Raw genomic sequence first — 18,436 nt, 5'->3', positions numbered from 1 at the left:
TTACGTGTGGATAAAACAGACGACGCGCGGGGGGTGTTTCCGATTTGGCCGCTACACGGAACATGACGGGGATGGCAAAATCCCATTGACAGTGTCCATATAATTGATGTCGCAATGAAATGAAAGAGTGGAAGTGGTAGTGCGTACGCCACCAGATCTACATCTGCATCCACATATACACACCTGAGAAAGTGCTGTGCGTGAGCCACACGCTCTCTCGGTAGCGCGTTCTTTCTGAAATTGCAGGTGGCGCATCCTCAGCCTAACCTAAATATCGTTGCAGAAAATGTTTTTGTGACGTATTCTACGCAGATAAGCAGCGGCACTCAATTCATGCATTATTTATTATTGTCACCGTCCGTGATTTTTCCCTTACCATGCATAATAAATATAAGGGTTAATCTGCATATACGCAGATATAGCTCTGATAGGGCTACATAAACACGATTCCTTACGTGAGTGCTTTCGCAAAAAGTCACACGATATCACACAGAATAATGTTGCGCAGAATGGAGGGATTGACAAAATGTTTCCTTTGTAAAGTAGGTACGTACATGCACCTCCTCCTGGACATTGCGAGCCAGGCTTTCTGGGGCATACTGGAAAACAAGCAAGTGATTTGAGTTCGTAAGAACAAGCGACCATGTCATATTTAGCACAATGTACACATTCTCTTGAATGAATTTCGCATAACATTTTTTTTCTTCAATTACTCTGTGATGAGCGTCAGCAACACGCATCGGCCAGACTTTGTTGTCAAGAAGTTTTAGCGGGCAAATATGATTTAAGTAAGTAACATTAGCTTTTATGTGTTTCTTCGAGGCTTCAGTAATCTAACTACGATGAACTATAGCCTAGAGTCAAATGAAATTTTCTACTATCTTATTCTGATCTACTTTTGTGGTCACAGGTGCGGCACGGAAGCAAAACATGTACCTGGCTTATAGAAGTTATTCTACATGTACCGCCTTGATCATGCACTGGTTCATTGCCTAGCGCTATGGTACGACATAAATGCAAGCAATAACTGGATCATTTCTACCTCACAAGCGACAAGAATAAAAGCTATGCATGCTTACGTTTAGGATCTGTGAAATCCTGCGCATTCATGGCATCTTGAAGAACAAATATGAGAATCGGCAGCAACATGATTGTGAGCATAACTTTAGAAGCCATCTCGCCTCTGGATCTTCTTCAGTGTGTTCTGTGCTGGAGGATATACGGGACAGTTTATATTTGGTGCCAGAGCGGCAGAATTCTCAGGATGAGATTGCGACCGAACAATTACAAGCTGTTTTCTTTGCATTTTATTTGAAACGTCAGGAAACATCCCTTGCTGACGCATTTTGCGGATCTAAGATTCATCCATCACGGTGGACATTTCTCCTGAAGGAGCAGTACCATTGTGCTGTTGTTCATGAGAAAGGAATTAACGATGGTCGTACTTCAGACTTGTTTTGAAAATTGTTTTGAAAGTTATCTGTAGTCTCGCGATGTAAAAGTGGTGGAGAGAGAACTCCACGCATATTGCCACGTACCAACACAGGGAGATAGTTCATTTCTGGCATTAATAAAGAAATATAGAGAAAAGTATAAATTACGCAAACAGGACATGAGAGGCTTGAAATAGGTTATCTCGTGGCATTTTACTGCAGATAAGTCATGTGATCGGTGGGGAAGATCCCCTGCCACGCAAAAACAATTTTATTGACAATGTATGTGAACAGAACCTCTACAAAGCTTGTGGCAGCCCCAGTGTATTAGATACGCGATGTTTCTAGTTCCCTCTTTTAAACGCGCGAAATTATAATATTATTTCCTTTGCCTGTAGACCATCAGCCCGGTAAAAAAATCGACTATGTCGCTAGGTAATCCGTGGCGTGGCACGCGCTTTAAACTGCTGGGCGGAACGAGGATTGGGGACAAATAGGCCTAGCGGTGAAGAAGCGCTAATACTTAAGTAAACAAGTAAACACGAAGAAAAATAAAGCGCCTGTGAGTCTGAGGAATGTTCATGGCGTGACGCATTCGCAAAGTCTTTGTTCTTTAGCTTTGGTGTATAAACTTTTATTTTTATTCATAGTGACAGGTTCACTGCTAGGGAAAGGGAGCGATCGAAATCATGAGAAAAAGAACGCAAAGTGTCGCATGTTTATCTTAGCCGCAAATAATGAATGTCCTGAATTAGAGAAAGAAACAGCGGAAAGCTACTACCTGTGTAGACGGACAAACACAGCTCGCAATGGCATTTAACAAATAATGAAAATGATACGTCCAGGGACCCATAAGAACAAAAAAAGTTTCTTCCTGAATGCGCGAAACTATTGCCGCAGGCGCAAGTCTGCCTGAAGTATTGACGAAATTATTTTCGAAAAACATTGAGAACGTCAACCAGCGACGTTTCCTTCCATGTGCAGTTAAATGATAGGCTGTGGCCATGCAATCTCTGTATTGAACCTTCATTCTGGTATGCTTCATTCAGCTATACAGACAGCCCATTGTAACAGCACATATCATATACTTCGCACTCAGCGACCCCTGTGGTTCACTATAGAATCCAGTTTGGGGATAGCACATACCAGCGGCAGTGTTCCATGTGGGCTCACTGCCTCTATTATGCAAACAGGTAGTGTCTTTAAACAAACAGTTGCTTTCGTTTAGTGCAGTATGATCATTTTGACTGTAAGGAAATACCAGACCAGTGCTGAGCACACAGCACAGCCACCGCAAATAAAATGAACCCGCGTTTTGAAATTATTTACAGAAATGTCCAGGAGGGCAGAAGCCCTCCTGGGCAGAATACCAAGAACCAAAGCTACTAGCAATGCTCTGCGATTTCCTACACAGCAAGCAATGACGGCACTGCCGACAAAGGGCGACTTCGTAGGTTCTCTCCACCAATACTGTTCTTGTTTTCTTTGCAAAGGCATACCAAATAGCTACAGTCTGGATCACAGTTAGTACCTACTATTTTTTAGAACGCAACCTGTTGTGTGATGGCAAAAAGAGCCGATTTTGATGGCGAAGTGGTCCGCTGCAGCCGACAGTGCCGCCGCCACCGGTATCCTCAACTGCTAACGCGCACAGTAACGAACGACATCGTCACGTGGTCGTGCCGTTTACGAAGGCAGCAGTTGACATGTTCAAGGCTAAACTTTTAAGAGCTTGCTCACCAAGCTTCTTATGCTCGCGCCTTGTTCACACCGGCGTGACCGTCGGTTCACTATTTCTCACTGGTCCCGCCAGGAGCACAGCTGCGCGCTCTCCGGTGATTTCAAGAATGCTCACTAGATTGCGCCACCGCTGAAGACGGCACGCACCACGCTCGGCGCAGCTGCGCTCTCTCCTGTGATTTGGCAGTGTCTCGTACGCCCAGGGCGCACGAGACAAAATGTGGCAAAAGCGTTCGGCGCACCCATATAGCCGCTTAAAACTGGCTTGACTTGGCTTGAAGCGTATAAGTAGGTGGCGGCACAGTAGCTCGGCTGGAAATTTTTTTAGGCGGCTTAGGTAGTGTGGTTACCGTAGAGTTTCTCACTAACCTGTGAAAACTCTATGGTGGCTTGTTCTCCGTGGTGCATGTTGGTTATGACCGTGAGCTGTGTGCGTTAGCGGGAACCGCCTCTGCCCGTGGGGACGTGGTCGACGTGGTCGCGTTGTGTAAGAGTAGAAGGTGATTCATATGCAAGTCGTTGCGCTTTTGTTACTTCCTGCGATGTCGTCGTGTTCAGTAGACGCTTTTATGAGCGGAGGGACCTTCTCCGCGGTGCTTATATTAGGTAACGTCCAACGTTACTTGTTGGTAACGTCAATATCCCGAAGTGTTGGCCGTCAAATCTATAAGCATTGATAATGAGCTGTGCGAACACGAAATAAAAGCCATGTGTTATGCGATTTTGCGTGGATGTGTGGTAAGTGCGTGTGTTGCGTGAACGAGGATCGATCGCTATCAGCTGCACTGTCATTTGGGCGAATTACTTGAACAAACACTTTTATTTAAGCTTCGTCTTGCGTAACTGCGCGCGACCGATACGGAATGCGCAAGTTGGCAGCGACGGGATATGAACAGGCGTTCACCCGACGTTATTGACCGAGTGGCTGTTTGACGATGCTGTCGCCGATGATGACAATCGTTTTTCTAAGCAGTGTCTGTTTAGCTAGTTGTGTACAAATGAAAAGGGAAATAAAAGAGATATTTTATTGCAAGGAGCATTGTCTAGCTTACATTCACAACACCTAAACTTCTTTCTAAATGTCAACATTGCCGCAACACAGTTGTGTCATGCGGTGAAGTGCACGAAATGTATTGCAGTGAAGCATACATAGTACGGGCGCGCGTGTGTGTGCCTTAATTATACACGCGCCGTCCTTTGTCTCATTAATTAGTGCTGATGCGGTGGCCAGCATCGCCACGAACTCCAGCCTCTGTAACGAGCCCATATCAATTTACTCTGTAAAAAAATGTGGCAAGCGATTCGCAAGGCAGTAATTCTGCTAACTTATTGCAGGATTAATTCAATATTGTTGCATCGCACCCTTAAAAAGTGCGAAATGCCTATGACAGACCCCATTGGTACTTCAGATTTCGCGCCTTCACATATATATGCTCCAAAATGAAAATGATTATTAAGGAAGTATATACTCAGGCTAGGTATAGGAGATGATCATCTACATTTCATTAATTTTCTCTGAAAAGTAGTAGCTTATGGTTCACATTATTGCGTTCTTTCGAGTAATCAAGAAAAATAGATATTGAAAAATGGTCAAAAATTATGGGTGCAGTTGGTCAAGGAAGCAAGTTGAGCTTTGCAAGAGTATGATTTATGAAAACTATGCTGTGCCAGAACTAACAGCAAGGTGGTATCAGGAAACTTTTTGTGACCTGCGATTATAGCATGCGTTGAAGCATTACGGGTGAGAAACAGCGCTAAAAAGACGGGACAAGAAAGGACACGAGACCACGGCGCCGTGGTCTCGCGTCCTTTCTTGTCCCGTCTTTTTAGCGCTGTTTCTCACCCGTAATCATGAACCAACCAGCCCAAATGCGTACCCTTCTACAGTTGAAGCATCTTACAGGGGCTGCTTGTTGGAAATAAGGGGTGGTAATTAGGCAAGTGCCTGTCATCAGATGGGGAGATCCATCATCAAATCTTCAAAGAATAGCTATCAAGGGGATGCTAAAAATTTCTTGAAGGAATTAACACAACGCAGTACTTATTAAAGCCTCCAATTTAATGAGGTTAGCACTGGGGCTAGCAGGTATCTTAAATGAGCTGGCCACTTTAATAATACCCCTCGTAGGTCAATAATTATTGGATTCACAGCATGGTATGAATGAGGTAGGATTATGCAAATCGGGCAATTAGAAGTAATGAAATTATTGAATATACTTTGTTAATAATGCCTTGACAGTCTTAATGCAGAATGAGGTTTATATCAGGGTGAATTTACTTTTGCTAATGCTTCTGGTGGCATCATTGCAGTTTATATTCACTGGCTTCATGCACTGTATAACAAGCACCACAGATGACACTCTGGTTTTTGCAAGGTTATTGTACTGTTTAAAAAAATAACATCAAGAAACTACATGCTTTGTTACAGTTTAATCAGGCATATAATTTGGGACTCTTTAGTGAATTGTATAGGGGAGGTCTGTGTACAGAATATAAATGGTAATCATTTACCGCTCTCTTTGTTTGCGTAATGTTTGAAGCCTCTTTTTCTATTCAAAATTGCTACGGAGCAAGAAAAATCCAACACCAGAATTGGTACTTGGGTAAAGCAGGTAGTAAGAGCAAGCTCAATCACAAGCCGTTAAGGAGCACCACTGAAGGAACTAATACCTAGAGGGCAAAACTTCCAGTGCACCAAGAAGGGGTTGGGAGGAGGGTGCATGTTAACGTTTCACGAGGGCATCTCTCACCATCATCCTTCCCCAGCCACGAACTTGTACTGTCTACGTTTATCAGACTCCTACTAACACAAGACAGACTATGTATAAAAGTTGCTTCTTTATTGCAAGATGGCACATCAGACCTTTTCAGAATTCCCTCACCGCAAGCCGTTAAGATTGCCTAAAAGCCTTTCCTTGTGCGGTGTCCCTTTTTTGTTCCCACACAGTTGTCGCAAGCAAAAGTATGCAGCTTGTCACAGGCTAGCTGGTGCCGCACAGGGATGGCTCCAACCATCGTGAGGTGTGTTCCACTGGAGCTGTCAGACACTGTACATTCATGGTCTGGTGTGCTTGTTTAGGACTTTAAGGATGTAAACAGTGACCACTTCTGTTTTGTCCCTTGCACACTTGCACAAGAATTTGACACAGACGTTAGTTCTGACAATACTGCCACAGGTGGTAAGAGGTACCATGAAGTTGTAAACAGTGACTGCTTGTGTCACACACCTGCACAAGATTTTGACAGAGACGTTAGTTCTCGCAATCCTGCCACGGTGGTAAGGTGTACAACCACAGGAACACCATGGCAAAGCAAGCTGAGGTTCATATTGAATATAATATTCCACTTGCAATGCAATGGTAATTAAGTACTCTTGCATTCATTTGCAGTGTCAGGCATCACATCATTCGGCCTAACCCGCTGATCTCCTTTACTTATTGTCTACATAGTTTTCCAGGTTGGTGACAGTACAGAAAGAAAAAATTATTTGTGGGAGCACCACATTTTAATCTCACAAGACTCCACTGAAGCACTTACAACATAGGAGGACAGTGATATCCTAAATGTCAGCGCTTTTTGTCCTAACAAAGTTAAGCTGCTTGTTACCTTCGGCCCGTGATCTTACAGGAGCTTCAGCATATGCCCTGTTGTCATCTTGTGTCAACGATGCCGCGTACAATAAATAGTTCAACAAAGCTTATAACTCAGCAAGATGTACGTGCATAGCTTCAGGGAGGTAATAAAATGCAGAAGTGACACTCACGACAAGAAACACAGGATATGTGTTAACTTCCATCTATCTTTATTTGTGGCTTTGCCAGCAAATATGTAAGGGAACAGACTAGGGGTGTGCGAATATTCGAAATTACGAATATTTTTCTAATAGTGTTTGCTATTCGATTCGATTCGCACTGGAATTTTACTATTCGAACCTATTCGAACTTCCCAAAAACAAATACAATCAACGTCCGATTGAAAGTGACCCCTTCAGATTTTAATATGCTTCACCTCATAACATTCTCGGCAAAGCTGCCTTTCAAGCTCCGTTACGGTCGAACATTGCCAAGAGACAGTCAACGTCCGAATGAAGTGGTCCCAAGATTTTGAATATTCTTCACCTCATCACACACCGGTATTGCGGCAAAGCTGTTTTTCAAGCTTCGTTACAATCGAACTTTGTCAAGACACAATTAGTCAACGTCCGATTTGAAGTGGTCGCTAGATTTTTAACATGCTTCACCTCAATACACTTCCGTACTGCGGCAAAGCTTCCTTTCAAGCTCCGTTACGGTCGCAAATGTATTAACTCAAGAAAACGCTGGTTCCAACATGGAGATGAAAGATCTGGCAAAGTTGGAGGCTCAATTAATGGTGTTTTGGGCCTGAAATTTGGGCAAGAAGTCCGAAAAATTGGACGCCGAAGCTTTTTAGCATCCAGAATTTCAGATGTTCTTATATATCGACGTCTACAAGGCAGATTTGGAACTCCAGACTTGAAAGGAGCACGCCCTTGTCCGCCACATCAGTTGGGCTTCCACAGGAGTTGAAAGAGGAGGAGACGCTGAGGAAATGACACATTTGTCTATCACGTGTAAAGTGTTGTCGGCAACGCTTTGAATGCACCAAATCATGTAGATAAATAGAATTCGGCCTCTACATTGCCTCATCCTTGATAAGACAACTATGAAACACCATCAGACCAGTCCTTCATCAGCCTAGCAAAAAGAAATACTTTCATGTTGATATCTCATAAGAATATGCTTACGAATCCTCTCTAACCTTTCTTCTGCGATTTCACTTCGAATCATTCGAAAGATATTCCAGAAATATTCGAGAAATATTCGAAAAATATTCGATTCGATTCGCACTCACACTTTAATATTCGAATTCGCTTCCCACCCAAAATTTTGCTATTCACACAGCTCAAGAACAGACACATGCGCAGTATGGCAAGGTGCAACGTCACAGCCATTTAACATTAACAATCATCACAAGAGAATGCTAGAGAAACTTTTCTGCCTTTCCGAGTTTCAACAGATGGGTCACTAATACATACATCACTCCTTCCCCATCATGAAATGCTTCCAACAGTTCACATGCCATTCTCTCACCACCCCTGCCGCGAATTCTTACCTCATATTTATTCTCAACTGACATGCTCTGCCACTAATGCAACAATAAGACAGATTTGCATGTCCACTCTTAACAGCCTGTAAGTACACTCCTAAGAACTCCCCCCCACCCCCTCCACCCTCCACCCTCCCATTGGTCATAGGCCAGATGGGTCATTATATTATTCACCTAGCTACACAACTGTGCTTGTCGAGCATGAATATATGTGAACCATACAGTTGTTTTGTAATAAGCAAATGTAGTACATGTACAACACTCTCTATGAAGGCTTGGTTAAAATAGTTTTATGATCATGGCACAGAAGCGTGAACTGTTGGGCTAGTTGGTGAGATATGTTTTGAAATAGAAGAGTGAAAACTTGTAAATGTGAGTGAAAACAGCTACCCTAGAAAACTTGTCGATGTAGCACATCAACGAGTTTTCGCTCTTCTATTCCAAAACATGGCACAAAAGCTTTCCCTAGGAAACACGTAAAGCCAACATGGAGAATTATATGCACCAGGAAAATTCCGACACAGCAAATATTCTATGGGCGTGCAAATATTCAATGATATAACACATCGAATTGAATACTGCGTATTCGGTTCAGTATCTATTATGCGTAAAACTGAATATTTTGTTAATAGCTTACGAATGTTTCCAAATGTTAGGTACGCCAAAATAAACAGAACACTTTGTAAAAGTATGACAAATTTCATCCCTGCTGGTAGATTATATGCACTTAACATGAGAGCTTATTTAGTGCAGCTGGCTACTTCGCTCTAGGAAAGTGATTTTACCAGCTATACAATGGCCACTTACTCTTTCTTAAGAGTTTGGATTCGAAAGGCCTGATTACTTCCTAGAGATGCCGTATTTCTGTTTTTAAAATTTCTAGGAGTTCTTATCTATACCTTAAATAGACAGGCAACCAAATTTTAACGTACTCGTTTTTTTATTGCAATGGAAAGCTTACAATTCAGCTTACAATTCAGTGTCTAATCATGCAATGGCAATAGGGAAAAGGCGATGAAATATTTTTATCATATTTGTTGCCGATGGAGTCTTATACGCAACACATGTTGCAAAGTGGCCGACAGCTTTTGGGTGTTATCTGCGCCAGGTTCTGCCATGACAGAGTGCATGTCTGAAATGCCTTTTACACGTGGTGCATACACCACTTCTCAGCATCAATTCCTTTTACTGCGTAATAAGCAAAAAATTGTTGTGGATGCGTTGTACCTAGGAATTCCAACATCATAGCGAATGTAATTTGGCATAGGCTGTAAAAGTTAACATTCAATCAGTCATACATTCTTACCTTTCTATGCCAATTTTTGTTCATACCAATGAACAAGAAATGAGTTAGGAGCGACGGCGCATCATAAGACACGTCGCCAGCCACCCCGACTCTCCCCATTTGGTTGGGCACCTTGTGTTCTCAGACACGGCTTTGGTTGCAGCAGTGCTGCTTCAGGACATTTTACGTTTGCCAGTTTTTGTTTTTTTTTCTAGTACCATTATTTTCTGTATTTGTGCCATATTTTTGTACCGTGTTTTTTGCCACCATTTTGTTGGTGCAGCCTCCGCATGAGACATAAAGGCTTGCACCTTAAAAAAGCAGATGAACGCACATATTTTTACTTTCCCTTTATGCCAATATTAAAGTGATAGCTAGCAGTACACGCAAACCAGTGAGCACAACATATAACATACCCCTATGGCTCAGTGTAGACTGCACTGCTAAATCATCACAACTATATGTGCTTTTTAACCTTAAGTATGAGGGCGACCTTTTTTTTTCAAAGCCCACTTGGTCGCAAAATTTCAACCAAAATGAAATTCAAAACAGTTTTATTTGGAACACTTAGACATACTTTCCAGGTACCTCTAAACTGTCGTCACTCCAACTGAGACATTTATGACAGCGTGGCAAAAACTTTACTCACAGTAAAGTTTATGCTGTGCAGGCACTTTACTACGCAGATAGCGATGTTACTTTAGGTACTTTACTATGCATATAGGTTATACTAGATACTTTACTATGCATATAGGTCAATGAAATACTTTACTACGCCCTCGTCTTTGGCTAGGGCATAGTAAAGTATCTGCTTGAAAGCTATTTTTCTTTTACAGCAGAGTATAGTTACAATAGAGCTGTTATGCTTGAGGTTTATCATATGTCGTAGATTGAAAATTATCATCATGAACCAGCACACGCTCTCTTCGTCGTCTTCTTCCCCTTCTCCTTCGCTCCCAGAACAGGCGCGCCGACTTCTCCAGCACAGGGTGCCATAACTCAGATAGGCGAGAGAACGAGTATAGAGCGAAAGGAAGAGACAAACAGAGAGAAAGAAAGAAAAAGAGAGAAATTCTCGGCAAAAATATTTCTTGGCGAGGCGAGACTCAAACCTGCGGACCAACGAATAGAAGGAAAGCGTTGTCACCACTCGGCTATCCAGTCACGTTAGCAGAGCCTAACATAGTCTTGTATACTATATAGTATAGAAAGGGGGTGGGAAAGGGAAACTGAGGATGAGGAGTAGAGATGTGAGTGTAAGGAGAAAGGAAAGGAGGAGGGGCAAACGAGGACAGAGAGTGATGGGAATAGAAAGAAACAGGAAGAACAGAAAGAGATTAAGAGAAAGGGAAGAGAAAAAAGGATAGAAGGTGAGGGGATGACTGCACAGAGCAAGCAAGAAAGGAAAAAAAAAGAGAGAAAAAGATAGAAAGACAAAGAAAGAAATAAACAGAGAGAGAGCAAGAGATACAAAGTCACAAAGAAAGAAGATAGAAAAAGAGAGAACAGCGAAAGGGCTGGGAAAGAGAGAGCTTAGAGGATAAAAGTTCACCAACTCTGCAGTGACCCTGCCTTGCACGTGAGAGCGGCGCTCATTTTTTTTCTCCTTTTTTTTGAGGTCCTATCAGTTTCTTAATCGATTAAAGCCATAGTGGAAGTCTGACGTTGTGTGCAGACGTGTTGCACAGCACCTCTCGTATGTCCTCCGATCTTGCCAGGTAGCAGTTGTGAATTCCGAGCACACACTGGGCACATAAACATGCCTCGAACAATTAGGTCTCCCACTATGTGTGAAGTGCGTGGTGTCATTTGATTTCTGCATGCAGCAATACAGCCGAAATTCAACTTTGAATGAGTATTGTGTATGGTAAAGCCTTCATGAGTGATAGCAAAGTGTAGCAACAGTGCAGGAACATTGAAGCAGAATGTGTAGACAACATTGAGCGGCACCCAGAATTGGCTGAAAGGTGGCTGTCTTCAATGTGGGGGCCATAAAGAACGCTGCACAACGCCACAATAAATGCCTCAGTTGTAGAGGGGCGACTATGTAGAGGGGCAACTGGAATGTGTTTCTACATGTTCCAAACGTCTTTAATTTCGCTGTGGTTTTTACCTTGAACGAATTAGAACTTGAAAAGAAACATAGCCCTCGTATGTTTAAACAATTGCAGCAAGGCTAGTGATAGGTCAGCAACAAGCTTAGCCACGCCTTCATTGTCGTCCATTATGTGCGCACAAGTTAGAGGTAGTTTGGGGAGGCACAACTATTTGATTGACTATACTGGGAAGCTAACTGGCAACCCTGGGCCAATGTGGCTTTGGAAGATGGGCCCCACCTACGAAAAACTACCCTTTTACAGCACAGCTGTTAAAGTCGGGGTTGGCCGTGTGCTGTAGATAGAAAATGATCATCATCATGAACCAGCACGTGCCATCGTCGTCGCCGTCGCCTTCTTCCTCCTCTTCTTTTTTACCAGAAGACGCGTGCCGATTTGTCCGGCAAACGATGCAATAACTTCAAGAGCGAGAAAACCATAGCACAGAGAGAGAGAGAGGAAAAAATTCGGCAGATTCAACGTACCGTGGGAGTCGATGTTATGCGAAGCATGCGGCGGCTACGTGACTGTGGCGTAACTTTTTTTACTGTGCGACACGTTACAAAATGACGCTACAGATTTGTATATATATTATATGCAGACATATATATGTTGAAGAGCTGCACATGTGTTATATAAGCAGTTTACGGTTGGGTAACGCTGCCAATGACAACGTGGGTATTACCAACACCGGAAGCGGTAAGCTGATATGTAGTGCTCATACGTGTCCCGAGAACGCACGCGCGTTTCACGAACCCGTGTGCATGTGTGCAAGAAGTTCTTGACAGTTCTTTAACAAGGGCATCATCACCGTGGCCAGTGAGCACCAGCAGCTGGTCATGACTTGTTATAGGATCTGGCCGTGATCGTGGTGAAGAGGGGTCCATGTGTATTGAAGTATGTGGTATAGTAGAGCTGTTGGAATTCGTGGATGCCTCGGTCATTTCGTCGACGAAATGTCTGTCGACAGAGCCCGCGACATGTCGGAACCTGAAGCCACCTTTCGCGTTGGTGAGGCATAGGCCGTCGACTGCTACGTAGACGGACATTAGTTGATGGTGTTTGTCCTATTCGTAGACTACCTGGGAGTATGTGGCCTACGTAGCCTAGTCTACAAATGGCTGTCAATCAATATGATATCATCCTCGGTCAGCATGAGGCCATCGCCCAGCCTCTTAAGAAATGAAGAGGACACTTCGTCGTTCTGGTGGACGAAGTGCACTTTACGATGCGGTGATGTGGATATCATATGGAACTTTCGTTAATGTATTCCTCCGGGGTCGAGCAATGCTTCAATATAGCTTGCTGAATCATAGGAATACAAACGTAATGTTTATTAGACTGCTATAAAAGCGGAGCCAACACTGGAACTACAGACGTCAATCTGATATGACGCCCGTATGGTAGGAGTACACATCGTAGGAGTATCATGTAGTGTTTATTCCTTTCTTGTAAACTTAGATTGCCAGCACCACAACCACAATTGACGTTGCACCGCTATTATGCCTGCGTAGGCTGTTTTTCCAAACCAATTTATAGACCTGGCGTGGCTCAGTGGTAGAATACCTGATTGCCACGCAAAATGCTTGGGTTCGATTCCAGCTGGGATCCTAATTTTCATTCTTTCCATTTGTTGAATCACCACTACCGATGTTGGTTTTCCTTAACGCTCTAGCATTTAAGTTACCATTGTCTGTTCTCGCCGTTCCTGGGTAGACATAAACTGTCAATCACCTGTGGCGCATACCCCTACACCGCGGCCCGTGGTAAATGGGTATGTGCCACACGTGTCTAGTGGAAAGGGTTTGACGACGTACGCGACAGGAATTTAACGTTATTTATGTCATGACCCGGCAGTCATATTCGTCAAATCCTCTTACCCTCCCATGCAAATTTTGGTCTACACCAAGTTAAGGAGGCGATCATGAGAGCACCCAGACCTAGGCGGCTAGATAGATAGATAGATAGATAGATAGATACGTAGATAAAAACGCTCAAAGTGCCAGAGGTTCGCTAAGAAATGCTTCGCATTTAATAAAGAGAAAAAAATAGAAGGAAAGAGAACAAAAAATTCTTGGCGAAAAAAGAAAGTTTGTCGAGGCGAGATTCGAACCAGTGAACTAACTATTTCAAGGCGAGCACCATAACCACTCGGCTATCCAGGCCCGCTTGCAGAGGAGAGCATAGCCTTGAATAGTATATGCAATACAGCAAGGTTATTAGAAAGGGAAGTGAGGGTGAGAAGGAGAGAGGCATGAGGGTTACCAGGAAGAAAATGAAGATGAGAGAACGAGTACAGAGGGAGAGAAAAAATAGAAACAGACAAATAGACAGAAAGGGAAGAGACAGAGAAAAAAGTTATAAGGCGAGAAAGCGACTACACATAGAGAGAGAGAGAACATAGAAACTGAGAAATAGACAGAAAGAAAAGCAACAGAGAAAAAAAAAGATAGAAGGCGACAGAACCAACTGCACAGAGAGAGGGAGACAACCAAAGACATAGAAAAATAGATAAAGAGAAAAAAATAGAGATAAGCAAGGGAATAGAGAGAGAGAAAAAAACGCCAGGCCTGCGCTGAAACCGCAGCACAGTCACAGCGAAAGCTGGAAGAGCGGCGTTTCTAGAGCCCGTTAAGCTCTCTTGGGGCTACAATACAAGTACACTAGAAAGGTACCCACTACGCCATAAATCACAATTTTTGTGAAGTTGGGAAGCACCTAATAAGCCATTATTCGTCATTCTGCGGAGAAGCGAGGCACCAGCTACACGTCTGTAAGGCATTATGTGGACTTTGTTGAAGCGACGACTGATGACGATGAAGAATTATGGCACAGCCCTCTGTAATGGGTTGGAATCTTTAAACATCCCACAATTTATGTAATTTGCATTGGGTGACGTCCGGTCGCTATTTCCCTCTCCCGTCATGCTGTATAACATACGTTGACGTGGGAGAGCGACGGGGGGGGGGGCCAAGAACTTTACTGAGACCCCGAGGAAATGGATCATGCGCTTATGGGCTTCCTTGGCAACCAATACAAGCGCACTTGCGAGGAACCCACTACGCTATAAATCATTGTAATTTTACTGAGACCCCGAGGAAGTGGATCATGCGCTTATGGGCTTCCTTGGCAACCAATACAAGTGCACTTGCGAGGAACGCACTACGCTATAAATCATTGTAATTTTTGAGATGTAGGGCAGCAGGCACTGTGCCATTTTTCGTCATTCTACGGAGAGCGTTGGTACCTGCTAAACGCATGTAAGGCATTATGCGCACTTTGTTGATGCTATGCCTGATGACGACGAAGAATTACGGCGGAGCCCTTTGTAATGGGTTGGAAGCATTCAACAACCTACTCGTTGCGCAATTCGCATTGTGTGACGCCTGGTTACAGAATTCGCGTTGTGCGACGCTTGTTGCTTATTTTACTCTTCTACCACGCTATATTACATGTGCTAATGTGGTTCCTTCCCGACATCAAGCCTGTATAGGACCTTTTTGCAAAGCAGTTTCAAGCACCGGTATGGCTCAGAGGTTGAATACTGGGCTCCCACGCCGAGGGTCCAGGTTCGAACCTCGTTCCATCCTGGAATTTTTTTCTTATTGAGTTTTTTTTCTTATTTCGAGCGATACTGGTTACGGACACCGGCGGCGGCGGCGGCGGCGGACAACTACGGCGCCAAAAACGGCCGGTGAAATGATCTCATAACAGCTTTCGCTGTAAAAAGACATAAATGCACCGAAAGAAACAGACGGAGAAAGAGTTTCAAAGCAACAGAGAAACAGGTATTAGGCGAGAGACCGACAATAGAGAGAGAGGGGGGAGTGAAAGAAGTAACAGATAGAAGAAATAGACGAAAACATAAAAGGTGAGAGACCGACTACACTGAGACATAGAGAAACAAGGACACAGCAAGACAGCTAAAGAGAAAAAAATAGGAAAGAAAAGGGAGAAAAAGGCAAAGAAAGAATGAACAGCTGGAATAATTACCCATTCCATTTCTGGGGTGTGTGCAGCGTGTCTCTATGACATCCGGGACTCTATTTGATGCAATTTGCATTGATTTTATCAGGCTGGCACTGTGAATATACCGCTTAGCACACGACGGTGCACGGGTGGAATCACTGCCGCACTAATCCTGTTCAGCAATCGTATATTTCTTTGCATATTTTAGAGTGGTAATTTATTACTTCAGCTTGTTTTTAGTATCCCTAAATGCAAAATTAATATATAGTGTGTGATTTATACAGTTTATTTGCGCAAACTTAAATGGAGCTGAATGTCTGTAATGCAGGTTAGCTTGTTTGATTGAGGCAAGGCCTCAGACCAGGAAAAGACGAGGTAGTTTTTCACACAGTAAAGTGGAACATTTAGAACAAAAGGAATGAAGCAAAAAGTAAGGAAAACAACCACAGTGAAATCACACATGTTACCAAACTACTAAGACAAGCAAGGCTTGGTAATTAAATGAAGTTCCATTGAACGTTCGAAACAAAAGGAGTCTTTCTTAGTTTTGATGCTGGCATCAACCACAGCAGCGGACTCACTCTTGGCAGGTGGATTTGTCGGTGGTGGGTGACACTTGTGAAGCAGACAAGAAGCCAAGTCCACCCAGAAGTCATGGACAGAGGTGCCTTCAGTCATGCTAGCGGGTAGGCGACCTTCAAATGTGAGCCGAGAGATCTGCACATATGCACCATGGTGGGTGGCAGTAGGCCCTTAATTGTTATGGTCTCGTGGCTGGTGGCTAGTAGCATAGTACGAACCCGCTTGCAAACCTCAACAGCTAAGTCAGCCTCCCATGGGTGGTTTAGGAACAGGACTTGGTGGCTGGCGGCAGGCCCTTGTTAGGTTCTGATGGCTGGTGGACAGCACCATGAACACCGCACTGATGTCACTCACTCATCACAATGTCATTAAGTACGAGCAATGACTTAAATTCAGGTGATGTGTATAAAGCAATGACTTCAAACAGCAGCAAAAAATATGGTTATTACTACTATGAACCATGATTTTATGCCTGTTGGTCCGCGGGCATAAATGTACGTACCATAAAATGAAGCAGCTTTGGGCAACCTCACATCATGGAACGTTTCTCAATCCGCCATCTGAGAACGCGTTCTTTAGCGGTCATGCTCCGTCGACAGACTTGAGCAATATGAAACTAATACAGGCCATGCTAAACAGCTGTTGCATCAAACTGTAGCCGGGCTAGTGGAATTGAACGCTGTCATAGCAAACATTAGGACTTTTACTGGGAATGAAGCTGAAGGAAATGTGCTGAATATTAATAATGTGTTTGCTGTGATGTTTGTATAAAAAGAGTGATACATTTAGAAAACCTAACATGGTAATTATGAAACTTACTTACAGCTGGGAACAGCAATGTAAATTATGGTCAGCTGCCTGCATTACCTTTAATTTTGCTTAAGTATGTGCGTCCACGTTGTACAACTTAGCAAATTAACTCGGGCACTCATTCACAAAGAAACAGAACTTTTTTTCTTAAAGGGATATACTAAAGGCCAACAACGTTATTTGTTCGAATGATGGGTGAAAGTTTACGAATGCCTAAACGTCAGTATTATCTGCACCAGGGCTTTGTTCACCAAGAAATTAAGTAAATGCACGACAAGGCTTGCACCACCAGCGGGATATTCTACCAACTGTGTGCGGCGACATAGTCGAGTCCCAGAAAAAGTCACTGATACTCAAACTGCCAATAGTAAAAAAGATCACTTCAATGCATTAAAACCTGGAACAAAATGCTGCTTGCTCCTTTCTGTTTCATTCTTTGAAGTAAGAACCGATGAGATCCATGGCTACAGCTTCAATCACCGCAACAAGTGTCGGTCAGTGACCGGCTCCCTCAACTCAACTCTACCTACCGTGCCATAGAAGTTTCTCCACAGCTGCTGACAGTGGTGTCTGCTCACAACAATAGCTAAACCCTCCTTCTCCCTCACCTGCGTCTGCGTTTCACGCCGCCAGATGGACTGTCTGCCAAAAGGGAGAAAATGTCAACAGGACCTAGTTGGCATGGTGGTTTGAATATTTGTAGCGTCATGCTGACCACTAAATATAATTTTTGTTCGAACTAGAGATTTTCTTAGCACGAAACAAACACTGCACTATTTCTTGAATGGTATGTTAATAGTATGTTCATGTTGATTTAACGTTTGCCTTTAGGTTCCTTTTAAGTGCTTTAACATATTTTTATACTTAGAACATCTAAGTTGTGACATGTTTAATTGGATGCTTTTTTCAACAAAATACCACAACAATAATAATTTTCTGGTCTGCAATATTTACACAGTTCACTGGGCCAGTAGGCATCAAAACTGGTTCAATTTCTCTGCAACCACTTAGTTTTCATAAGCAAGGTGCATTTAGTATAGCGGTTTACATTATTTTCTGAATAAGTTAGGCCTGCAGAAAGTTATCTTGCTGAATAACACAGAACAAAGAATGTAATTTTAAATTTTTTGTGGGGCAGAAGCACGTGAGAAATGCAAAAATATTTTTTTCATTTTAAAACACAAAAGCAAGTTACTGTACATCACTGCAAATGTCAACTGCAGCATCAGTGCACCTCATGACTTCTCATGGGTAAGCTGTCAATGCACAAGTAACCTTGAATTCGGCATAAATAAATAAAAAAGGCAATTCCACGACTATGTCCTAAAAATTTTTTTTTGTGTGTATGAGTTTTCGATGATAGCCTCACTTGCATGCCCTACGTGCTTCTTAAT

The sequence above is a fragment of the Rhipicephalus sanguineus genome, chromosome 11 (genome assembly GCF_013339695.2).
Source record: "Rhipicephalus sanguineus isolate Rsan-2018 chromosome 11, BIME_Rsan_1.4, whole genome shotgun sequence".
Classification (NCBI taxonomy): domain Eukaryota; kingdom Metazoa; phylum Arthropoda; class Arachnida; order Ixodida; family Ixodidae; genus Rhipicephalus; species Rhipicephalus sanguineus.
Note: the sequence above shows the minus strand (reverse complement) of the source record.